The following is an 8,301-nucleotide window of genomic DNA, read 5'->3' on the forward strand; positions in this document are numbered from 1 at the left end:
AATAAATACAAAAAAAGATTCTGGTCTATGCTATCTTTGGAACAAATTTGCACCTTTTTTTTTTTTTTGAGACAGAGTTTCTCTGTATAACAGACCTGGCTCTGTAGACCAGGCTGGCCTCAAACTCACATTGATCTGTCTGCCCCTGCCTCCCCAGTGCTTTGATTAAGGGTGTTCACCACCACCACCTAGCCAAATTTACACTTCTATATTCCTGAGCCAGTGATAGTTAACACCTTGGTAATTGCTGAGGTGGTTTCGGGGGCCATTCTTCCTTTTGGTCCCAGGCCAAAGCGCTGTGCTTTCTTTTTCAATATTAACAACCTAACTGTCCTCGTGTACATCTCTGCATGAACTTTTTTCTACTTGAGCTCTACAATTTTCTGGTATTTCTTTGTACTTTTTGGTTGTTGATTCTCATCGTAGACTTTGCAAAAGGCAGCCAGCCGTGCTCATACTGACTCCTGTGTATGTTGCTGCCTTTCTAGTCCCACCTCAGCTCTACTCGATCGTCACCTTTGAGCTTGGCCTCCCATTAGGTCTCAAGACATGGATAAAATATAGGAACATTCTTTTTTGCTGTGTCAGGTGGCGAGGGTGGCGTCTACTCCAACTCCAGTCAGGGCTTCATTTCCATCTGAAACCACATTAGCATGGGCTGGACTAGTCATAATTCTATCCAAATTCTGGTTATCAGAGCCTATATCAGATTCAATCGCTAAACTCTACCTTTTCTGTTTTACAGTGCCAAACTTCTCATGCGAACCAATTGCAAGAGCCCTCCTACATCATCAGGTATATAATTATAGCAATAACCTTGCATCTCAGTACAAATTCCCTGTGTTACTTTTTGCCTTATAAAAAGTGTAACAAAATACTTTAAAAATTTATTTTCAAGGTTTTTTGTTTTCCACATTTGATTCTTCTGGGTGGCCTGTGCATGTCATGCATGGATGTCAAAGGAAAACTTATGAATGGTATGTTCTCTCTTTCTACTATGTGAAATCTGATGCACAGTGAGCTCAAGTAGTTAGATTTGGCCACAAGCAGCCAGTTTACCACTGATCAAACCATCTTGAAAAAAAATCTCTAGTTCTTTTTTTTCTTTTTGAGACAACTTTTTTTTCTATATAGCCCTGGCTGTCCTGAAACTCACTGTGCAGACTTGAACTCAGACATCCACCTGTCTCTCCCTCCTAAGTTCTGAAAATAAAGGTGTGCACTACCACCCAGTCACTCACTGGCTCTTAGAGGATCATTTTTGGTGTACAGTTTTTAAACTTCTTGTCAATGATCAATTCCTAATATTTTCAGCCAGGCTGTGGTGACTCACATTTTTAATCTCAGTACTCGGGATGTAGAGGCAGTCGGATCTCTAAGTTGGAGGCCAACCTGTTCTACAGAGTGAGTTCTGGGATAGCCAGGGCTACACAGAGAAACCTTGTCCTGAAAAAAAAATGCCTATATTTGCTTTGAATGAAAGCATGGCAGTATTGGCAGGAGCATGTGGTAGAAAGAAAACAAGTTCCATACAGCAAAGACAAGAGGATGGGCTGGAGTCCTAAAGTTGCTTTCAAGTGTATGCCTTTAATAACGTAAGAACTCTTAGAAGGCCTCACTCCAAGGCTGTACTCTCTCCCAACAATACCACCCTTGAAATGAAGTCTTTAACATATGGACTTTAGGAGATGTAAGGGCTAGTGTTGACTGTAAATGTGACAGGATATATGTACTACACACACATATACATACATACATACACACACACACACACACACACACACACACACACTCACACATATATATATATATGAGAGAGAGAGAGAGAGAGAGAGAGAGAGAGAGAGAGAGAGAACTAGCTGAGCACAGGCTTCATTCTCTTCTCCCTGGCTGAGGATACAAGGTGACTAGCTGCTTCTCTAAGCTACAGTCTCTTAGGTTTGAGTGTTTCACATGAGTGTTCAGATACATAGGAGCTCTTACTAATTCAGTGATCAGCTACTGAAAGACAAGAATTTGGCAAAAAAGGATGGAGCCTTTTGGAGTCCTCAGTCCTGGCATATCCTCTGACATCTAACTCTCTCATAGTATTGGACATTCATTCCAACAGTCACAAAATGGCTTTTTCCCCTAGATAGAGTCCTACTCTGTAGCCCTGGCTGGCCTGAAACTCACTATGTAGACTAGGCTGGATTCAAATGCACAGAGATTTCCTTCCTTCTGTCTTTTGAATGTTAATATTAAAAGCCACCAATATGCCCAGAACAAAGTGATTTTTAATTACTGCCTGTGGTAGTGCTTGAATGAAAATGGCCGCCATAGACTCATATAATTGAATGTTTGGTCTCCAGTTGGTAGAACTGTTTAGAAAGGATTAGGATGTGTGCCCTTGTTGGAGAAGGTGTGTCACTGGGGGTGTGCTTTGAGGTTTCAAATCTCATGCCATTTCCAGTTAGCTCTCTCCTTCCTGCTTGTACATTAGATAAAATCTCTCACATACAGCACCTCCAGAACCATGGTTGCCTACCTGATGCCATGCTCCCTGCCATGATGCTCATGGACTCACCCACTGAAACAGTATGCAAACCCCCAATGAATAGCTTTCAGTCATAAGTTGCCTTGGACATGGTGTCTCTTCACAGCAATAAAACAATAAGACACTCCTATCCTTTTCTGTGTACGTCTCACTTATAAAAGTGGTCATTTGAATGAGATGTCTCCCATAAGTCTTGGGTATTTGAATACTGCATTTCTAGTTGATGACTGTTTGGGAAGGATTAGGAGGTGAGGCCTTACTGAAAGAAGTATGTTACTGGGGACTTGCTTAGAAGCTTCAAAAAGCTCATGTCATTCTCAGTGTGCTTATAGATTTACATGTGGGCTCTTTAGACATGAAGCTATTGATTCAGCCACCTACCACCATCCTGCCACTCTGCCACCATAAACTCTAACACATTGGAACCACAAGCCCAATTAAACTCTTTCTTTTATAAGTTGCCCTGGTCATGATGTTTTATCACAGCAATCAAAAACTAAGTAACTGATAAAATGAACTTTGCATTAGAAAAGTAATGATGGTAAATAACTGAATATTCCTGAGTCCTTACCATTAATGCCAGTCATTATCACCAAAATTTCATATCCTCTGTGACTTGACTGACAAATCATCATGAACGAGTTATGAATTCCTCTGAGTGTGTCTGGGAGGGAATTGCCAAGAGGATTGACTGGGAGGATAAGGGTCACTCTGAAGGTAGGCAGCACCATCAGCAGGGTTGGGATCCTAGGCTAAACTAGGACAGAAACGGGGAAATGCTTGCTGAATACCTGAATTCCCCTATCTTTGTATCCTGAGCCTCCCAGAGCTAAGCCAACAGCCTTATACTTCTGCTGCTAACAGCTGTGAGCTGCTCCCGCTTCCATGAATTCTCCACCTGATGGACTTTCTTCTGAGTAGTTAAGAAATCCTTCCTCCCTTATTTGGCTTTTGTGAGGTATTTTGTAGAGCAACAAGAAAAGTAGCCAGAACATCCTGATTTCTAAAAGACAGGATTTGGGGATTAAGACTAGCCACACCCACTAGGATAGGATCAGATAATGGATTTGAGGTTACATGAAACAGGGATCCCTGAAATCACCAACACTAATAAGTATTTACTGGCCTCAAGTTAAAATTTTCCAAAGCATCTTTGTCATTTATTGTTCATCCTTAGCCTTGGCAATTATTTCCCTCCCTCCTTCCCCCACACATGACTGAAATCCACATGGGACTGATATTAGTTTCTAATTACTAATCTGACCAATCAATGTGAGGTGAAGAGATGGACCAGAGACTATCTCAACAACTGGAAACAAGGTTGTCAATCTTTGCCACTACTGTAATTGTTTCTTGTGGCCACTTGAGGGAGAAATGGTAAAGTGTGTGTGTGTGTGTGTGTGTGTGTGTGTGAGAGAGAGAGAGAGAGAGAGAGAGAGAGAGAGAGAGAGAGAGAGAGAGAACACATACACATTCACCTTCTTGTATTTGCCAATTTTTCTATATCTTTGACAGGATAATAGTGCTTCTTCCCTTTGGCAATCAGAGAAAAACAACAAAAAAGAACAACACTATCATAAATATAAGAGACAAAATTGAGTAAGTGGGAGAGATTATTTTCTTTTTCCACACTTTCACACTTGTCTTAGAAATAAAAGTCATTGGTAGGGCAAGGTGGCACATGCTTATAATCCCAGCACTCAAGAATCTGAGCTACAAGATTCATGTGTTGAAGGATGATTTTTTCTTCGCCTATATACAAAATTCTATACCAGCCTGGGATAATAATGAGACAGTCTTTTAAAAAAAAAACAGAAAATTAGAAAGGAGCAAGGGAGAGGATAAAAGGAGTAAGGCAGGAGCCGAGGATGTGGCTAGACAGAGCTCTTAAGCTGGATGATGTATAAGGCCCTCCATTTGATACCCAGGACCATGTCAGACAGACAGACAGACAGACAGACAGACAACAAGAAAGAGGGAATGATAATGTAGTGCAGGTGGTAAAGTGATGCAAGAAGTCTGAAATTTGATTGCCAACAACACATATGGCACGTTCTTGTAACTTTGGCACTCAAGAAACGGAGGCAGGAGGGTCAGAAGATCAAGAATATGTTTGGCTACATTGTTAATTCTAGGCTAGCCAAGGATATATAAACCTCTATAATTTAAAATAAAGAAGAGGAGGAAAGAGAGGGAGAGAAAGAAATACCAAGGTGATAGCCCACTGGGAACAATAGTCAATATTGAAATATTACTACAAATGATGTCTGATTGTGAGAAGCCAGGGTTCCAGCCCTAGATCTTCACAAAACTATTGCAGATCTTTGTTGCAGTGGATAAAGAATAAATTAGCTTATGTGAGGTTAATTTTCATTGTCTCCGTGATAGGATTACAAAATTCATAGAAGATTAGAAAAGTACACCTCCATGAGTTCATCTTCAGAGACAATTACAACAGGAGGGCTCTGGCCTATGAATGGATTATTTCCTTGATACGGGTACATAATATGATGCCATTAGTGGAAAGGGGTGAAAGGTAGAAAATGCAGCTGAATTGGCTGAAATAGGTCACTGGAGCCATGCCTTGCAGGCTATTTCTTCTTCTCTATACTGTCTCTATGTCCCTTATTCTCTGTTTCCTGGATAGCATGATGTGGACTGCTCCACCATTCCACCCCCACCCTATTCACTGTGGTGATTTGAACGAGAACAAGAACTAATAATAGTTACCTGATTCTTGGCATCATCTTTTACTTCCTCTTTATAATTTCTGACGATATCCAAACTTTTTCTAATTATCCTTGACTGATTCGCATAGAAGCAACAACTTTCTCCCAGTGTCATACAGAGACTTCTTTGCTTCATGAAGAGGAGGTTCAGACCTCTTCAATTCTGAAAGACAACTTCCACTAAGGAGTCTATCTCAGCATCCATTTACAACTTTCCATATGGCTTAGGTCTATGTTTGCTAGAGTACTGAGTTCCTTGAAGCTTTAATTCCTCACAATTAGGGCTGAAGTTCCAATTACAACATAGTCTGCAATGCCTACCCCCACCAAGAAAGGAATGAGAATGGGAACATCTTGCTGCACCAATAAGTCTCAGAATCTAGGTTTAGGTAGGCCTTACCTTCATCTCCCTTATAGATGAACACCTGTGGTATAACATATACAAGAATGCAAAGGAGTGAGGTCTCCTACAGAGCAAATAACTCAGATTCACAGTTGGTTAAACCATTAGTGAAAACAAGCGAGGTAATCTCTGAGGGCTATTACAGTAGTATATATCTGTTTACAAGGTCCTTTGTTCAATCCCAATACAACCTTCCTCATCTTTACGAGAATAATATTTACACATCACAAAATAAGTAAACTGAAGTATATGCCAGAGAATACTATACAGCGGTGTAATGGAATGAACTAGAAAGAGAGAGAATTTGAGTTCCTGATCAACCTTCCTGAAAGTCTACCTCCTACTTTGTTTCATCTTTGTTTCTACAGTGCTAAGGAGAGGACTCAAAGCCTTGAACGCCTTATGCATACTAGGTGATGCTACTGCTGAGCTACATCTCAAGCCCCACTGTTTATTATTCTATTAGTGAGTAATTCATCTTTGTGTGTTTATAATATGTGGCATTGATCAAAACACCTGTTTCCTATACAGATATCCATTTATTCCAGCACCATTTATTGAAAGGATTAGCAACTATCCCTTAACTTGACTTTGTGTAAAATATCAACTAAAATGTTAAGCTTGAGAATCTGACATTCAAGGCTAACCTAGGGCTATTCGAGACTTTCCCTCAAACAGCAACAACATAAAGGAGCACTTATTGCTGAAGCTGCGTGTACACACACACACACACACACACACACACACACACACACACCTTGGCTGCAAGATACACAGAGATCAGTCTTGAACTAACCAGGAGACAAACTCTCCCTGATGGCTGGATTGCATAGTGCTGGAGAATGCTGTGCTGATTTCTGGGAGAATCAAAAGGTTTTATTCTTCAAAGGATACCATTTAGAAAATGAAAAACATCAGACTGCTGCACAAAATAGTTCTAAAGTATACTTTATAAGAAACATATATCTAAGAACTCAAGATAAAAGGACAAGTGTGGGACTCAATGATTACTAGTACTGGCTGTTCTTCCAGAGAACCCAGAATCAGTATCAGCATCCACATGGCAGCTCACAACTGTCTGTAACTCCAGTTTCAGGGGATTTAATGTCCTTTTCTGGCCTTCATAGGCCCTGAATGCATGTGATGCACAGACACACATGCAGGCAAATACATAAAATAAGAATAAATAAATCTTTTTCTAAAATATGCACAGATGTGATAGTTGGTCTGAGTCATGAACTTGATGGGTTTAAGGTACATCTAGGTCTAGTGAGACCTATTTTTGTGTTCGTGGAAGTATTCCCAAAGATTGAATACTAGGATAGTAAGGACAAAGGACCCACTCTAAATAGGGTGGGAATATCGAGTGGGCAAGCTCTCTGGATAAAGAGGGCAACAGTGAGAGAGGCAGGTGATCCAGCAAGTCTATTTCTGTTCTGAATGACTGAACCTGTCTGCATACACACACAGCCAGCCAATTTCACATTCTAGCTTCTTTGGTCCTTCAAAATGGACTCACTCTCAGTAACTCAGCTGGGAATGACAAAGCTGTGGCCGTTGAATTGGAACTGTGAGAGCTTTCTACTTTTCTTCCTGGATTAGAAATCTGATCCTTGGCTTCTCCTGCACGCAGATGACCACTGTTGCATTGTATAACCCCTCTCATGTAAGCCAATCCAATAATTCTCCTTTGATAATATGGATATGTACTTGCTATCAGTTCTGTCTTTCTAGAGAACCCTGCCTAACAGCAGATAACCAAACTTAAAAGCAAATAATATAATTATGTGTTATGTTAGGAGCCTGTAATCCAGTGGCTGAGGCAGGAGGATTAAGAGTTTAAGGCCATACTCACTTTGGCAACACATATACTAAAAATCTGAGCAATGCAGAGAACATTAGCATGGCCCCTGCACAATAATGATATGCAAATTCTCAAAGCATTTGATTTTTTGTGTGTGGACTAGTGTCCCACTGGATTTAAGGCTGGCATTAATTGCCAGCCTCCCACTGTGGTACCTAGTAGATGCCTGGCCAAGGTCCAGAGATCTGTGTACATGCTGAGCAACACCACAGTCATTACTGAGGCCTGGGCTCACCTCGATCATGAGTTTCATCTGATATATAGCAAGCATGCCTTTGTGTACTGGTATGTGGGTGAGGGCATGGAGAAGGGGGTTCTCTGAAGCCCATGAGGACATGGATGCCCTAAAGAAGGGTTATGAGGAAGTTGGTATAGGTTCTGTTGAAGGAGAGCGCAAGGAAGAAGGAGAAGAATACTAAATTAAATGTCACAAACGTGCTGCTTTTACAGGGAAGTTTTTCTGTTCCAACACGGAAAGTGATGGTCTGATCAGTTCATTTGTATGTGGCAATGTATACTTTCATACAGTTACTAACTCATGCTTTAAATATGAATGATTTGTCATAGACATAAGCCATCCATTTCACTGATGGGTTTTAAATAAAATATCTCATCTTGAGAAAGAGAGGGGGGGTTAGTTTAAGGCCAGTCTGACTACATAAAATAACTATGTCTCAAACAGACAAACATACACACACACACACATACACACCATAACACACAATAAAAAAAATAATTTAGAAAGAAAGCAGCAGTGCTAGATGCTGGA

At 40.6% G+C, this 8,301-nt stretch overlaps 1 non-coding gene across 1 annotated transcript; it reads left to right on the forward strand.

Annotated features, from left to right (window-relative positions):
• The first annotated feature begins 7,515 nt into the window (after window positions 1–7,515).
• LOC114624520 lies at window positions 7,516–7,623 on the forward strand. The gene has a single exon (XR_003711945.1). It is a non-coding gene; the product is annotated as a U6 spliceosomal RNA (small nuclear RNA).
• The last annotated feature ends 678 nt before the right edge of the window (window positions 7,624–8,301 follow it).

Source organism: Grammomys surdaster, unplaced genomic scaffold (assembly GCF_004785775.1).
Source record: "Grammomys surdaster isolate TR1022 unplaced genomic scaffold, NIH_TR_1.0 207, whole genome shotgun sequence".
Classification (NCBI taxonomy): Eukaryota; Metazoa; Chordata; class Mammalia; order Rodentia; family Muridae; genus Grammomys; species Grammomys surdaster.